Source organism: Pleurodeles waltl, chromosome 4_2 (genome assembly GCF_031143425.1).
Source record: "Pleurodeles waltl isolate 20211129_DDA chromosome 4_2, aPleWal1.hap1.20221129, whole genome shotgun sequence".
Classification (NCBI taxonomy): domain Eukaryota; kingdom Metazoa; phylum Chordata; class Amphibia; order Caudata; family Salamandridae; genus Pleurodeles; species Pleurodeles waltl.
Window position 1 is genome coordinate 839,163,381 of NC_090443.1, and position 17,395 is coordinate 839,180,775.

A 17,395-nucleotide genomic window follows, 5' to 3' on the forward strand; every position below is an offset into this window, starting at 1 on the left:
AAACAAAGGTTACAGGGCCGTTATAATTAGGTTCTGAATTTATTCATACTAAACCACAGAAATTTAGCAATTATAGTTTAGGGTTTTTTCAAGTAACTAAAACTTGCGCCCTAAGGTAACTATGACTCGTGCCTTCACCATGCAGAGTTGTCTCATCAACAATTTTTTCGAAAATGTTGCAGTGAGAATATGAAAGATGGCATAGAATATGTCATCAATGATATAATATGTGGAGTAATTAGCTGTGCATGGCGAAGGTGCGAGTTATAGATACCTTAGGGCACGAGTTATAGCTACTTAAAATAACTGTATCTGTATCTATAACTGCTGAATTTTGATGGTTGTATATGAGTAAATTCAGAACCTAACTATAACATTCCTGTAACCTATGGTTTTTTCAGTGACTGGCTTTTTTAACGTATAGTAATTTTCATTGCTATACGTGAATACAACCACTGCAGCACACAATCGAAGGCCTTGAGGCCAACCCGCTATAAGCACCAAACCTTGCACCATGCCCGGCCTTATCCCATGTGCAGTAGGGGTTGCCCGCAAGGGCTGGCCTGCAGTCAGTCCCAGCGAGCCCCCCTAACCACCCAACCTGATGCTGTGTACGGCCCTTTGCACATGCACGACGGAAGTTGGCTGCAGCTTCTCTTGGTGTGAGAATAGGTGTGAGAGGCTGTATCTGGGGGGTAAAAGTGGCTGTCAGAGTGTCTGTCTGGGTGTGAGAGTGTGTACATCAGTGTTTTAGTGGGAGCGTCAGTATGTGCGCGGGTCTGTGAGTGGGTACATTAGGGTGTCAGTGGGTCTGTGAGTGGCTGTGTAACTGTCTCAGTGGGTGTGTGAGTGAGTGCGAAACTGTCTGAGTGGGTCCCAGTGGGTGCATGAGGATCTGACTGGGACTGTGAGTGAGTGCATCAGGGTCTGAGTGGGTCTGTGAGTGGGTGCATGAACGTCTGAGTGGGTCTGTGGGAGGGTGCTTGAGTGTCTTTGGGTGTATGAGTGTAAGAATTGATTGAAAGAGAGAGAAAAAGTAAGAGGGAGATAAAGTTTTTTAGACTTTGATGTCTGAGATACTTGGAATTAGATATTTGTCTCCAATTTAAAATATATATATATATATTTTTTTTCTTTTAAATATAATAATTTGTTATAAAAGAATGGAGTCCAGCTGGACTCAAACCCCCAAAGCTGAGCTATGACTTTTTTTTTTTTAGCCCTTTATGAGTTTTCTGGGACCACGAGGGAGCACTCAACTTCCCCTTGGTCCCCATATAAATATATATTTTTAATTATTTTTAAAAACATATTTTTTTCAAATAAAAAAGTCATTACGGGCTACCTGGCATTATGCGGGAATTCTTAAGGCTTCCCTCGCAGTACCACTATTTCAGCAAGCAGGGAGCTGCTTTCATAGCTCCCTGCTTGCTGAAGCGTTTAATATTTGTCCCCTGACAGAGATGAAAGCTTCAGATTTTGACAACAGTACCTGCTTTAAAGGTCCCGCTGTCAAAACCTGATGTTTTGCTGTGGCTTGGCTGCAGCTTCAAATATTTTTGATGCCACCGGGACTTGGCCCACCCAGGGGCCTACAAGAAACACAAGCGTAGGAGCCCGCATTGGATTTTTTTTTTTTATTTGCCACAAATTCGCGAATATCATGAATTTGTGCCCAAAAAGTTTTTTTTTTTTAAATGCTTTTTTGCTGATCTCCCTCCCCTCCTTCAGAGCTAAGGGGTTGGTCAGTGTGTCTCTACCCTGGCCCCTGATTTTTTTTTTTTACTTTTTTTACTCCGACTCAGCTGAATCAGAGTCCCAAGATAGTTGCCAACACTTCCTGATTTGAAGTGTTGGCAGCCAGTCAGAGCTATGTATTTCTATGACCAAGCTTGTCTTTGTTCACAAATACTTCGCAGCCAGAGACCCACAAATTAGAATTTTTCTACATTTCTCAAAAACTACTGAACGGATTTACACCAATTAACAAAAAGCACAATCTGCATACCAATAGCTAGATTTCTGCCAAATTTGGTGTAATTTCGTCCAGCGGTTCGGGCTATAGACATGTTGACAGATCCTATGGGAATTAACAATGGAAACGCATCTTTTTTTAGCCCCTTTTTTCTCAGTCCCCACTTGACGGGTCACACTGAAACTTTCTATGCGCACCAAGAATCACTGGCCCACTTTTTTTTGGAAACTTTTGTGAAGATTCGTCTAATGGTGCCAAAGATATAGGAGATATAGGCAAGTCAAAAAACGCTTTTCATAAGGAAACATGGTCCTAACTATAACTACCTAGTGATGACCGCCACTATATACATATCTGTATATATATATATATATATATATGTGTATGCAGGCTTTTTGATCAATAGCCTGCAATATTTTTATTTATATTTATAACGTTTTATATAATAAGAACAAGACCATCTCTGGTAACGGAGCACTGTGCAATGGGAAAATAACAGAGAATTACAAAAAGGTAAACATAGAATCTCAGGGGTGATATCCCGAACAACACCATTTCGGGTGAATGGTGTTATAATGCAGAACACATATAAGTGGTGATGAGAGGAAGATAAGCGAAGACCACAATAGGTAAGGTCATAAAGATAATCGAGACAATGCCAAACATGGGAAGCAACAAGGAGAAAGTTATGAGGAGCAACTATATTCATGGCGGTAAGGCTGAGAAAGCTATTGCATCAGTGGGGAAGGAAACTATTCAATAATAACAGTTTTATTTCTTTCTTCAAGGGGTTTACTGAAGGGTTGGTCCTGGTCTCAGGAGGAAAGAAGTACCATATTTTGGGACAATTCCAGAGAAGGCTCGCTTCTAGGTTTTCTGGGGGTAAGGTAGCCAATTCAATGTTTGGAGGGCAGGGGTTAAATGATACATTTTTCGAGCCAGTGATGAGCTGAGCCCCCGCATTCAGGATAGCCTTCAGAGGTGCTAGTTTATTTTCAGTACTCCCATTGTCTAGTTTGGAGATCACAAGTGCTTGAACTGCTGTTTTGCCATTTGCAGTGGAAAGAAAAGGTCTCAGTTTCCTTAGTGAGTGACATTGGTGATTGGCCCCACTGGTGGAGGCGCTGATGTGGTTCTGCATGGAGAGGTTATTGTCCAGGATATTCCTAGGGATTTTGCTGATTCAATGATATGTGGGTTACAGTTCAAGGCTGTAAGATGTGTGAGACATTCTCTGATGTTAGAAAGCAGAGACATTAAAAGAAATTGGTTTTTAGTGTGTTAAGTTTGAGGTGGTTACGAGTCAGCCATTGTTGTGATTTTATCAAAGAGTTATTGAGGGTGCTTATGTCTTCAGGTGAGGAAATTTGCATGTAAAGTTACGTATCATCAGCCTACAAATGGTAGGAGATGTTAAGAGAGTTTGAGGATTTTGGTCAGGGGTTTCATGTTCATGTTGAACAGGGCGGTGGAAAGATTTGAGCCTTTGGGGTCGCCAATCGTGACTGGCGTCTGGTGAGATAGGGCGTGGTTGATCAGAACTCTTTGAGGTCTATTGTGTAAGAATGAGGAGAACCCTTTTAATACAGTACTAGAGAGACCAATCCGGAATTCTAAGAGGTTTATGAGAATCTCATGTTTGATCGTGTCAAACACAGCTGATAGAGCAAGAGGTGCTTAGTCTCATTGAGGAGTTTGGAGGGAAGAGGGCTGTTGAAATGGTTAGAGTACATTAGGGATGTCAGTAGTTTTAAGATGTCACTTTCATCAAAGCTCGGAAAGATGAATCATGAGGCATTGATTTTAGGTTTATGGAGATGACTTCCAGGGCATTTTTAATGAGAGATGGGGATGAGGTGTGGTGGGACTTCAATCGGTAAGAGTTTCACAGCTTTCTGGATTTCATTGTCAAATAACTTGGCTGTCTCAAAAAAGAAGGAGGCAAATGTTTTGCAATTTGGAAGAGTTTTGTCTGAAGAAAGGAAATTGTGTTTCCTGTTTGTTTGGTTTTTGACAATTTCAAACAGTTTTTTGGGTAGGTTCACAGTTCTGTCTAGTTGTTGGAAATATGATGGCCTAGAAATTCTAATGCACCTATTATAAGCGCTCTGTCTTCGCTGCAGAAGTCTGAGGTTCATCGGAGAAGGGGTCAGTTTCCAAGGTCTTTCTGCAAGTCTGAGGGAGCAGCGTTCCTCATTAAGGCTACAGTTGAACCATGGGTTAGATCTTTTGATTGGGACTCTCTTTAATTGTTTGAGGGCAATGGATTCCATGATGTTGGACATACAGTTAATATAGTGCTCTGTGAGGTCTTCTGTGTAAAACATATTGGTGGGAGGGGACAGAAAATTGTCACTGATAACAGACAGATTGCCTTGATTGATACTACAGGTGTCGCTAACCCAATGTTTGTTTTTCACTGGTTGACCTTTGGAGATAGTAGTCCTTTCAGCTATGGAGAAGGTGATGCAGTGGTGGTGGTCCAGCTGCATGGTAGGATAGTCTTAATTTGGATGGTGTTCTACTTAGCTATGACGAAATCTAAGGTGGCTCCTTTATTATGAGTAGGGCTAATGCAGGCTTGAGTCAAATTGAGGTCATGGAGGAAGGCATTGAAATAGTTCATTAGCAGGACACTCGTGTTGTTCCAGTGATGTTGAAATCACCAAGAAAAACATGGTTGTTGCATTGTCTGTTGTAGGACATATGATCTCCATGATTTGTTAAATTAATGTATGGTTATCTCTAGGAGGGTGGTGGATCGTGTGCAGTGTGCAAACTGAGTTGTCTTTGGTTGAAATGCCTTCCCAGTATAGCAGGTCACCACTTGCAACTGGTGACCAATTATGCTGAGTGCAAAATGAGGACCACCCACAAATAGTTCATGTGGTGTCGCTATCACTACATCTCTTTTCTTTCATCATACGGCTTTGTTGTGCTGTGGATCAAGCAAGCAAACCTACTTGTCTCACAAAGTGGTGTGTTGACCTGGCCCAGAATGGAGTATGTGTAAAATATTGTGGGATAGCACAGTAAGGCAGCAGGTTACTGAATTGCAGTTTTCAGTTACAAGGTGAAAAAATAGGTGGGTGCTAGTCAGGCAAGTGTGAGGGCGTATTTACCCTGGGGGCTGAATTGGAGTGGTGCAAGCACTTATGTGACCGCTGACCTCAAATTCTTGGTGAGGTTGTTGTCAGTGACCTAAGGGAGGTGCAGCAGCAGCCGAGACACAAATAACTGGAGGCAAGGGACATCTCTGGGGATGAATCTGTGTAGAGAAGCAGTGGGGGGGGGGGGGGGGGGGGGAGTTCTTGATTACTTGCCAGCATCGTCCATAAATGGAAGATGCTAATTGTAGGAAAGTACCATCTTGCCTGGCATGTTACCCCCATATTTCACTGTATGTATGTTGTTTTAGTCCATGTGTCACTGGGGCCCTGCCTGCTCTCTCTGCTTTCCAAATTTGTCACTAACAGGCTAGTGACTAAATTTACCAATTCACATTGGCATACTGGTACACCCATATAATTCCCTTGTATATGGTACTGAGGTACCCAGGGTATTGGGGTTCCAAGAGATCCCTATAGGCTGCAGCATTTCTTTTGCCACCCATAGGGAGCTCTGACAATTCTTACACAGGCCTGCCACTGCAGCCTGCGTGAAATAACGCCCACGTTATTTCACAGCCATTTACCACTGCACTTAAGTAACTTATAAGTCACCTATATGTCTAACCTTCACCTGGTGAAGATTGGGTGCAAAGTTACTTAGTGTGTGGGCACCCTGGCACTAGCCAAGGTGCCCCCACATCGTTCAGGGCAAATTCCCCGGACTTTGTGAGTGCGGAGACACCATTACACGTGTGCACTATACATAGGTCACTACTTATGTATGGCGTCACAATGGTAACTCCGAAAATGGCCATGTAACATGTCTAAGATCATGGAATTGTCACCCCAACACCATCCTGGTATTGGGGGGACAATTCCATGATCCCCTGGGTCTCTAGCTCAGAACCCGGGTACTGCCAAACTGCCTTTCCGGGGTTTCCACTGCAGCTGCTGCCAACCCCTCAGACAGGTTTCTGCCCTCCTGGGGTCCAGGCAGCCCTGGCCCAGGAAGGCAGAACAAAGGATTTCCTTCCTCTGAGAGAGGGTGTTACACCCTCTCCCTTTAGAAATAGGTGTGAAGGGCTGGGGAGGAGTAGCCTCCCCCAGCCTCTGGAAATTCTTTAATGGGCACAGATGATGCCCATCTCTGCGTAAGCCAGTCTTCACTGGTTCAGGGATCCCTCAGCCCTGCTCTGGCGCGAAACTGGACAAAGGAAAGGGGAGTGACCACTCCCCTGACCAGTATTTCCCAGGGGAGGTGCCCAGAGCTCCTCCAGTGTGTCCCAGGCCTCTGCAATCTTGGAAACAGAGGTGTTGGGGGCACACTGGACTGCTCTGAGTGGCCAGTGCCAGCAGGTGATGTCAGAGGCTCCTTTTGATAGGCTCTTACCTCTCTTGGTAGCCAATCCTCCTAACTTGGTAGCCAAACCTCCTTTTCTGGCTATTTAGGGTCTCTGCTTTGGGGAATTCTTCAGATAACGAATGCAAGAGCTCACCAGAGTTCCTCTGCATCTCCCTCTTCACCTTCTGCCAAAGGATCGAACGCTGACTGCTCAGGACGCCTGCAAAACCGCAACAAAGCAGCAAGATGACTACTAGCAACATTGTAGCACCTAATCCTGCTGGCTTTCTCGACTGTTTCCAGGTGGTGCATGCTCTGGGGGTAGCCTGCCTTCACCCTGCACCAGAAGCTCCGAAGAAATCTCCTGTGGGTCGACGGAATCTTCCCCCTGCACCAAAAGACTGCATCACTGGTCCTATGGGTCCCTTCTCATCCTGATGAGTGTGGTCCATGGAACACAGCAACTCTGTCCAAGTGACTCCCACAGTCCAGTGACTCTTCAGTCCAAGTTTGGTGGAGGTAAGTCCTTGCCTCCCCACGCTAGACTGCAAAGCTGTGTACTGTGTGATTTGCAGCTGCTCCGACTGCTGTGCACTCTTCCAGGATTTCCTTTGTGCACTGCCTTTCCTGGGTCCCCAGCACTCCGTCCTGCAGTGCACAACCTTCTGAGTTGTCCTCCAACGTTGTGGGACCCCCTTTTGTAACTTCACATGGACTCAGGTTCACTCTTCTTCTAAGTGCCTGTTGGGGTACTTCTGCGGGTGCTGCCTGCTTCTGTGAGGGCTCTCTGAGTTGCTGAGTGCCCCCTCTGTCTCCTCCTCCAAAAGTCAACATCCTGGTCCCTCCTAGTCCTCAGCAGCACCCAAAAACCTCTAACGCGACCCTTGCAGCTAGCAAGGCTTGTTTGCGGTCTTTCTGCATGGGAACACCTCTGCAAGCTTCATCGCGACGTGGGACATCCGTCTTCCAAAGGAGAAGACCCTAGTCCTCTTCTTTCTTGCAGAACTTTAAGCTTCTTCCAACCGGTGGCAGCTTCCTTGCACCTTCAGCTGGGGTTTCCTGGGCTCCTGGACACTATAGCGACTATTGGACTTGGTCCCCTGGTCTTACAGGTACTCAGGTCAGGAAATCCGTTGTCAGTGCACTGCTGGTGTTTGTTCTGCCTGCAGAATCCCCCTATCACGACTTCTGTGCTCTCTGGTGGGGGTAGTAGGTGTACTTTACTCCTACTTTTCAGGGTCTTAGGGTGGGGTATTTTTCTAACCCTCACTGTTTTCTTACAGTCCCAGCACCCCTCTACAAACTCACATAGGTCTGGGGTCCATTCGTGGTTCGCATTCCACTTTTGGAGTATATGGTTTGTGTTGCCCCTATACCTATGCTTGCCTATTGCAACCTATTGTAATTCTACACTGTTTGCATTACTTTTCTTGCTCTTACTTACCTAATTTTGGTTTGTGTACATATAACTTGTGTATAGTGCTTACCTTCTTACTGAGGGTACTCACTGAGATACTTTTGGCATATTGTCATAAAAATAAAGTACCTTTATTTTTAGTAACTCTGTGTATTGAGTTTTCTTACGATATTGTGCGTATGATATAAGTGGTATAGTAGGAGCTTTGCATGTCTCCTAGTTCAGCCTAACCTGCTTTGCCATAGCTACCTTCTATCAGCCTAAGCTTCTAGAAACACCTCTTCTACACTAATAAGGGATAACTGGACCTGGCACAAGGTGTGAGTACCCCTGGTACCCACTACAAGCCAGGCCAGCCTCGTACACTAATGGTCTAGGAAATACCAGAAACAACACCAGACCTGGCCCTGTAACTCATATTTCCAAACTAAATTCAGAAAAGGGATTTGGTTTATGTACCCAAGCCTGGCGTCTGGACAAGCTACATGGAGATGGTATAAAGAACACTTAGGGAACAGACTGTGCTGAGTTTGTTGCTGTGCACTGGGAAGTGAACTGAGTAGAAGGAGGAGGATCGAGCTGCTTAGGACCTGAAGCAAGGCCTACTCACTGGTGTAGCAAACAAACATAAACTTTCAGTTACTGACAGGGTAGCATGAAACAGAGACTTGGTAGCTTTAGGTTTCTTTAGGTGTTTTCAAGATTCTGGAGTAATTTAACAAAGAACTCCCAATTCAATCACTGGACAGTAGTCTACTACCCTTGTGTCCCTCCAAACAATAGAGGATGAGGGTGCAGACAAACCCTCCTTAGAAAGACTCCCTGTTCACAGTAGTATCTCTCTGCCTCCCTGTCTGCTACTTCCTCACCCTGAATATTTGTCTCTCTGACTATGTCTCTGCTTCATCCACATCAGTGCTTCTTTTAACTGGCTCTGCATTTTCCTAATTCTTCTTCCAAGTATCCGTAAAGTAGTATGTCAGAAGGAGGTTAGCAGAAAAAGTATGTCAAAAATATTGTGTCCTAATACTGTTTACAAAATATTATCCCAACGAATGTAGTTTTTTTTTTATCATTCTTTACGATAGGGTAATAATTTTGTAAATGATATTTAAGACCTGATATTTCTATCAGGCAATATTTAAGTTTTGATATTATCACAGCACACACCCCTGGCATCTGCATCTAGGTTTACCTTGCTTCTATTCTGTGTTTCCCCATTCTTTTGCCTCTTTGACCCTGTTTTTGTGTTTTCATGACCCTACCTCTGTCTTCATGACATAGTATCCATGACTTCCTGTCTCTCGGCCAGACTTTCCATGGCTAGCTTTGGGCCTTCTGTCCCCTAAGCCTACTTCATCTACTTTGTAACTGAGCACATGCCACCCTTGCCCTTTGTTTATTTAGCCATGCTCTTCATGTTTCAATAGCCTGTCCCTGCATCTGCAACCCCCCATTCCTGTGGCTATATCATCATGTCTCAGTGTCCTACTCTTCTTATCTGATTGACTGTGCCTTTCAGTCACAGTGCTGTGTCTTCTTGTCTTTGTCTCCCTGTCCCCTTTGTTATGCTTTTGTGAAATCAATGTTTAGACATTGTTTAGTTGGCAAAGCAACATATAGGTATAACAGATTCATATTGAATTGAAAGTTGTACAATTGTTTACCCATGAGAAGACTGTTTGAATCATCAGTGCCATATTGCAACATCTTGATAAAGTCAAAACAGGCCTGCCCCAATTGTAAGACTTTGTCTTGCCATTGAGTTAGTGTTTGCACTCGTGGGGATTTCCAATGTCTAGTCATTAGACGTTTTGCTAGGAGGAGAGCCAGGTCTATGAATCGTGTGGTGACTTTGGAGCTAGAGGGTCTAGGGAATAGACCCAAAACGCATTGTTTGTGTCTGTTAAGTGACCAGTAAGTTGTAAGCCTCAGGCATTTCCAAATCATGTGTATGAAATCTGCATCTATGGTGTAACATCGGGGCAATGTGCTGCAGCTGCGGGAAACATCGCATTAAGTCTGTGTAGTGTGCAGTACTTGTGATGAAATATCGAAAATTGAATAAATGTAAATCATGTATTACAAGAGAGTATCTTCGCATATTTCAGGAGAAAGCTCCATTCTTTATTTGTGAGTTCTTTGTGTAGGTCTGCTTCCCATTTTAATTTGGGAGAGTTGAATGATATTTGGAAGTGTGTGTAGCGACCTCAGTATAGCCAATGGATTAAATGCCTGCCCTTTCCCGTTATGTGTAATGCCTGCAGGGGTTCATGTGTTTGTGGCTCTATGCCATCTGGTGCCCAATGTTTGCAGACGTAGCCCAGAATGCTGGCATGAGTAAAAAATCATGCTTCAGGCAATCTGTGAGTTGATGCAAAATCTCCGTGGTACATTAAATTGCCATCATCGAATACGTTTCCCAGGGTTCGTGGTCCGTCCTGTTCCCATGGGTATAACATACGGGCTGATATTGTGCCCATGGGTGTTGGGAGCCCGCGTAGTGGTTGGGAGTTGGGGGTTCAAGGAGTTTGTGTATTGTAACATCATCTTCCAATATGCAGGAGCCGTGCATAGCAAAAGGTTTGGATTTGCAATGGGTGTAGCAGGACCGGGACATAGCAGCCCATGTAGTCGCACACGTTGGAACATTTCACCAGTTTGTATCCTATCTCCTCTAAGTTGTGGCCAGCCAGCTAGTATAAGAGCCAATGCAATTGCCCAGCTATGTAGTAGGCTTTAAAGTCTCGGGTGCCCACACGTCCCTCGTCCGAGTGTCGCTGTAGTTTCTTGAGGCTCACTCTCCACTCCTGTCCCTATGCTTGTGCCTCAGTGTCACCCATTACTGCACATCCGTGCTTCAGGGAGTACAGTTCCTTGATCCTGCATTCACTCTCCTTTCTGTGCCTGTTTGTTCCCATCAGTGTGTCTCTCTGTGCCTGTTATGATGCTTAATTTGCTTCCCTTTGAACGACTAATTGCAGTTTTGCACCCAGCACTTGATAACAATAGTCTGTACTTTTATTTTCCCAAATCAGGATTTCAGTCTGGGCATCTTGGATTTCTCTGCACCCTTCCCTGTGTTCCATTGTCCCTCTGGCTCTCTCTCACTTGGCTCCCTTCTCCAGATCGCCCAGTTTCCTTGCAAATGATGATGCTGAGTATTGTGGGTCTAGACAGATTCTGTAGCTGTATGAAGTATTATCTGTTGGGGGCATAGCATCCAGTGTGGTTTATCTCATCAGTGTGCAGCTGTAGTGTTGGTTGTAATGTCAGCAGGTGGATATGCCAAATGTGCCTGCAACAGTGTCTCCCTCTGACAGTGTCCTATGTCCCCGTGAGTTTCTGTTCCAGTGGTTCCCTGCATTTCAGAGGAGAGAGAGGTTAGATTTCAGTGTGCCATTGTCAGGGACAGGATAACGTCAGATGATATGCATAGTACAGTTTATTTGGGCCCAGATTAAGCTGCGACCTGGGGCCTTAATTGGTTTACCTCAACTGGTCTTACAGTGTAGTGATGGGAGGAATATTTTTGTTGTTAGGGGTGAAATGTCACTTTGGGTCAAGTTTGGCCAGCCCAGTGTCTTGCGTGAATAGCAGTGAGGTACTGTGTCTGTGTGATGGGTGCGGATGTGGTGATGCCTTAGCTCTGATTGGATGCTGGATATTTATTTGGGAAGGTACTAATCGTGGTTAGGTCATGTAGACAAGGGTTCTCCAACAAGTAGCTCGGGAACTACTGGTCGCTCTCAAGCTGCCTTAACATAGCTCTCCTGTGTACAGCCAGCCTTTTGATTGGTTGAATTGATATATTGCATCCCAAAAATGAAAAGCATGCGTTTGTGATGAAAACGTTTACTTTCAGAACTCATAAACTGATGTTTAGAGAAGAAAAAAATCCAAAATATTATTGAAGCTAATATTCAAGTGATAAATCATACAGTATTACAAATTATTCCTGTATGACAGTTTTAGCTGTTATGTCTTACCCACGTAACCCTGTGAGGTGATCACTGTCAGTAATCTTGCATGGAGTGGCCACTACTGTGATGGTGGTCACTATTACAACACTAATAATATTAAGTTGTTTCCCTGAAAGTCACGTGGTCTTAAACTGAGCAAATATAGTGCTAGAGTTAATTCCACAAACATGCTGCAAGGACTGAAAATGTTTTGCTGCCAACTAATTTGTTTCCTGAAACTGAATATAGTGATTCTACGGGGAGGATCAGACTGAACAAGTGAGGCAGCATTTAGACACCCGATGCTGGAGGACTTCTGGGTCTTAGGTTACTTTACATTAACAGACCCTTTGACATGATTAACCCGAAAGAAGGTACATTTGCCTTGAACGCAGTAGACCAAAGGGAATTTAAAAGACTGCAATTATTCTGTTCTACATTCGTGTCCAAAGAAAATCTACCTGTAGAATGTTATTCCGAAAATAGTTATAACAGTGTTGCAAAGACTGAAGATTTTAATCATAAGCACCCAATCGCATTCTTCTTTAAAAAAGTAATCCCGACATGCTTAACTATACTGGTTCCGACAAACAACGTGTTGCAGTATAGTCACTGGAGATAACATTAGAAAGGTACAGAAATGACATTTGAAATTATTATTGCATTCAGGAATGTATATAATCTGCCAATCAGTGGCAAGTTTGATGACCCTTGGGTTTCTCCAGATTTAAATGGTATCCTTATCTTTTACCATATATATCTGATGCAAGGCCAAGTCATGAAGAAAAGCTGGAAGCTGATAGATTGCTTGTTATTGTTTTCAATAATGGTCTGATATAGGAGTTTGGTGGTAAATGGAAATCCTCCAAAATCTCAATAAAACACAAAGGAGTAGAAGTTACTGGCTTAATTTCCTCCACAACACTCTCATAAAGATGGTAGAAAACGAGCTGGTAGAATTTACCCAATATTTTGCATTACCCTGTAAACATGGAGAATTGTTAGTTACCACCACACTCTAAATCACACACTGGGTGTTGGATTCAATACCAGGAAAATACCAGTTTAAAAAGTCTAGGTAGGTATCAGTTTAAGAAAAAAAAAAGAAAACACAGAATACCAGAATAATACCGTGGAGTTTCAGGAATGGAAGTTATGGTAGATTTATTCCTAGTTATCCAGCTGTAATGCTGTGTGTATTTAACCACCAACTCTGTCTTGACCATTCATTCTACTTTGTGCACTGCTTCAGATGCTGTTACGGCAACAGGGCTTTTCCACACCGGGCTTGTTTTCCACACAGTACGTGTTTATGCTTTTCTCACAGGAACAGGGTCATACAGTGTTGGAACATATTATGGGGGATGCGACAAGACAAGAGGGTAACAGGCTGGGAATGTTTTAATCAGAGAAAGGTGCAGCTCTGCCACTGGAATATGCATTGGGGCCTGGACAGCTCTTTTGCATTTTTTTGACACAGACCAAGTACAGCCAGCACTTGATATCGTAATAGAGGGAAGGGTGTTCTAGAATGCATTTCTCTGGTTTGTATAAAAGATGGGGGGACTTGGTGCTAAGACTGGAACTCACCTGTGGAGTGGACGCACCACCCGGATAATTTTGATCCCATGTGTGGTCTCTTGCCTTGGAGGGTTCCTCAGTCATGTTGCTGGCTAGGATGACGAATTTACGCCTCATGGTGATAGATTTTAACTTTTGATTATTTAGCATATTGGTCCCCTCACAGCTCGCTCGACAGCTGGTGCCTGCATCAGGGATGGACTGATTCCCTGTGATATCTTTTCTCCAAACACAGTAAAGTTGAACACGGCACTCCAAGACCGTGTAGGTCGAAACGTGCTGGGTGATAGATGTTTGTGGCTTTTTGATTTGTTAAAAAAGGAACATTGGACTTCTTGGAGTGCCACGTCTAACTTTACTGTGTTGTTGACGCATTGCACATTTCTGTCTGTGATTGTTTTACTACTATGATTTTTCTGGTGTATACACACGTTTTACGTCATTTTAGTTAAATGCTTATTTTCATATATTTGTGTGCTTTTATTTGATATCTGGGAAGTGCCTTAATAATTCAATTACTCAGACTAAGAGTGCTGCAATCTTTGGCATTGTTTCCTCTTATTTTAAGCCAGAGCAATACACCAGGAAGGTAAATATTTTGGTTACAGTGATGTACACCACTCTTCAGAAAGGAATTCATCTTTACTGTATATGAGCAACATGGCCATACTGATTTCCTATGAAGCACTGACATTCCATGTGCCAAGATATTGAGACAGATTGTACAGATTCATCCCGACGTGGGAAGGCATCTTGTCCCAGCAAATGCTGCATATTGTAGTAAACTGATGTGGAAAGAAAACTAGTGACTTATTAGCCCATCACAAACTAAAGTGTGGATCTGCAAAAGGTATATTCTCCGGCCAATGGCTACTGTCCTTGAGGGAGGCTACACCCTCTTTGTGCCTCCTCCGTGTGGGGAGGAGGGCACATCCCTAATCCTATTGGGGGAATCCTCCAAACTCAAGATGGAGGATTTCTCGAGGCAGGGGTCACCTCAGCACAGAACACCTTAGGGGCTGTCCTGACTGGTGGGTGACTCCTCCTTGTTTTTCTCATTATCTCCTCCAGCCTTGCCACCTAAAGTGGGGGCAGTGGCCGGAGGGGCGGGCATCTCCGCTAGCTGGGATGCCCTGGGGCGCTGTAACAAAAGGGGTGAGCCTTTGAGGCTCACTGCCAGGTGTTACAGTTCCTGCAGGGGGAGGTGAGAAGCACCTCCACCCAGTACAGGCTTTGTTCCTGGCCACAGAGTGACAAAGGCACTCTCCCCATGTGGCCAACAACATGTCTGGTGTGTGGCAGGCTGGCAGAAACTGGTCAGCCTACACTGGAAGTCAGGTATGTTTTCAGGGGGCATCTCTAAGATGCCCTCTGGGTGTATTTTACAATAAATTGTACACTGGCATCAGTGTGCATTTATTGTGCTGAGAAGTTTGATACCAAATTTCGCAGTTTTCAGTGTAGCCATTATGGTACTGTGGAGTTCGTGTTTGACAAACTCCCAGATTATATACTCTTATGGCTACCCTGCACTTACAATGTCTAAGGTTTTGCTTAGACACTGGAGGGGCATAGTGCTCATGCACCTATGCCCTCACCTGTGGTATAGTGCACCCTGCCTTAGGGAGGTAAGGCCTGCTAGAGGGGTGACTTCCCTATGCCACAGGCAGTGTGAGGTTGGCATAGCACTCTGAGGGGAGTGCCATGTCGACTTAGTAATTTTCTCCCCACCAGCACACAAAAGCTGAGAGGCAGTGTGCATGTGCTGAGTGAGGGGTCCCTAGGGTGGCACAAGACATGCTGCAGCCCTTAGAGACCTTCCCTGGCATCAGGGCCCTTGGTACCAGGGGTACCAGTTACAAGGGACTTACCTGAGTGCTAGGGTTGTGCCAATTGTGGAGACAAAGGTACAGTTTAGGGAAAGAACACTGGTGCTGGGGCCTGGTTAGCAGGGTCCCAGCACACTTTCAAATCATAACTTAGCATCAGCAAAGGCAAAAAGTCAGGGGGTAACCATGCCAAGGAGGCATTTCCTTACACACATCATATAAAAGGCCAACACATCTGCTTCATAAGGCAAAAATCTTCAAAAGACCCCAATAACATTCCAACATCCCAAATAACATTCCACAATACATCATCACATTCTACTGTAGTGTGGTTAGTTTTACATATCCTTTGCGCATTAGCTTCAGGCTTTAGGCCTTTGTGCACTTTGCCCTGGATGTATTTTATTAATTTGCTTGCAGCTTAGAGCCTCTGTGCACTTTGCTCTAAATGCCTTTTATTAGGCTTCGTACTGTTATTTTTCAAATAGCCAGTTCTACGGTCTTGTTTTTTATTCATATCACACTGTTTAGCCTACTTCAGCACTGGAGTTCTCCATAACACATTCCTTTTCACTCTGTGCTTCAGTCAAGGATACAGTCTGGTACATTGCCGATAGACGTGGTAGGAGTTTAGTCTTTGGCATTCCTGCATAGGGACATTTTGTGATCACGCTGACATGTTAGTTATAAAATCACTTCCTTGTCCCAATACACGCAAGAGGGAGATTCCGACCAGGGAACTACAACTAGACGCTGACTGCCTTGTTGCAGATGCTGAACCAAGATCACAGGCCTTTGCTCAGGTATGAGGGCTGATGTCTCCCCAGGGATTCAGAAAGGCAAGTTAGAAGCTTAACATGCTGTGCTCGAAATAGACCAAGCAGAGGGAGAGTAGAAACTATTAGACACCATGATAGCTTTGTTCTTATGTTTTACTCTCCTGGTGACTATTTCAATCCTACTGTGTTGTATGGTTCTGGTTATTGCGGCTCACGCCTTATTATCTAAAATACAGTCGTTTTATTAAAACATTATATAAAACTTATACTGCCTTTGTCATTTGTATATGAGATCATACTGTAAATGAGAGAGTTGGTTTGGATCTGAGTGACCACGACTTCCCTGAGAAGTTCCAAAGATGTCATGAGCTCGGCTGCCCAATCATCTCTTCCCCTTTGGAGAAATGAGGCACTGCTAGTTAGCCGGAGCAAAAACCGGATTTAGGGTGATAGAGTTCCTTACATGTGGGTCCGACTCAGTCCTCCACACCGTGATCGATCCTGCTGCCTAGAAATCCAGTAGTCTCATTTAGGATAATGAGAGCCCACGCGACACTACTATGACTCTATTAACATTCTAACATTTCATCATGGTTAAACTAGGAATAAGAAGATACCAGTGGGGCGGCACAAATGTGTGTAAATTCATATTTAGAAGTGCAGTGATATAATTTAATGTACTAAAGTGAAACACGCACAATAAACAGTGTGTTTGATTTTAGACAGTCGTTATCATATTTTAAATGGCATTTGTTTCAGGATTTATGTGTCAAGCGTGTTGTTGGCTCAGCTCTTAGTGCCTAGCCAGGCTATGGGTTCGGCTTCACCGCAGTTCTCCCTATTTTACTGATATGCCCACTTCTACTTTGAAGGGTAATCGACATAGTAGTTATCAGGGTGTGGTCCTAAAGGTTACGGCAGAGGTCTTCAAACTTGGGGGGGGGGGGCCTCTAGGGTGGCCTCGAGTGATACTGGGAGTAACCAGGCAGTGGCCAAAAGAAGCGTTAAGGTAATAGGGCTCTGTTTTAAACTGAAAAAATTATCAACAGTAAACCGCTCTGTAATGGGCCAACACTAACATGTTTTGTCATTTATATCCAAGCTGGATGTGGGTCAAAAGAAAAAGGACTCCAAATACTATTCCAAACCCCCACCCCCACTTCTAATACCAACACTTTAATACTTTTACATGTTAGCAGGGCCTGCCTGACCAGAATAGCATTTTTGGCATCATGCATTATATTGCAGTCTCCAAACAACAACAGAACTTATTTGCAGTGTTTAAATACTGCCCTTCAGCTAAGTCAGCACCTACTGCAACCGCACCAGTTGCACTGCCGTAAAGCAGGCGTTTGTTATGTGAGTTAGTAACATGCTGCAGGCTGAAGAGTAAAGATGTT

General features: G+C 44.1%; 1 protein-coding gene across 2 annotated transcripts in view; it reads right to left on the bottom strand.

Moving 5' to 3' along the window:
* Positions 1-17,395, bottom strand: part of OMA1 (OMA1 zinc metallopeptidase) — a 435,938-nt gene that overhangs the window by 417,953 nt on the left and 590 nt on the right. The window lies entirely within an intron of this gene.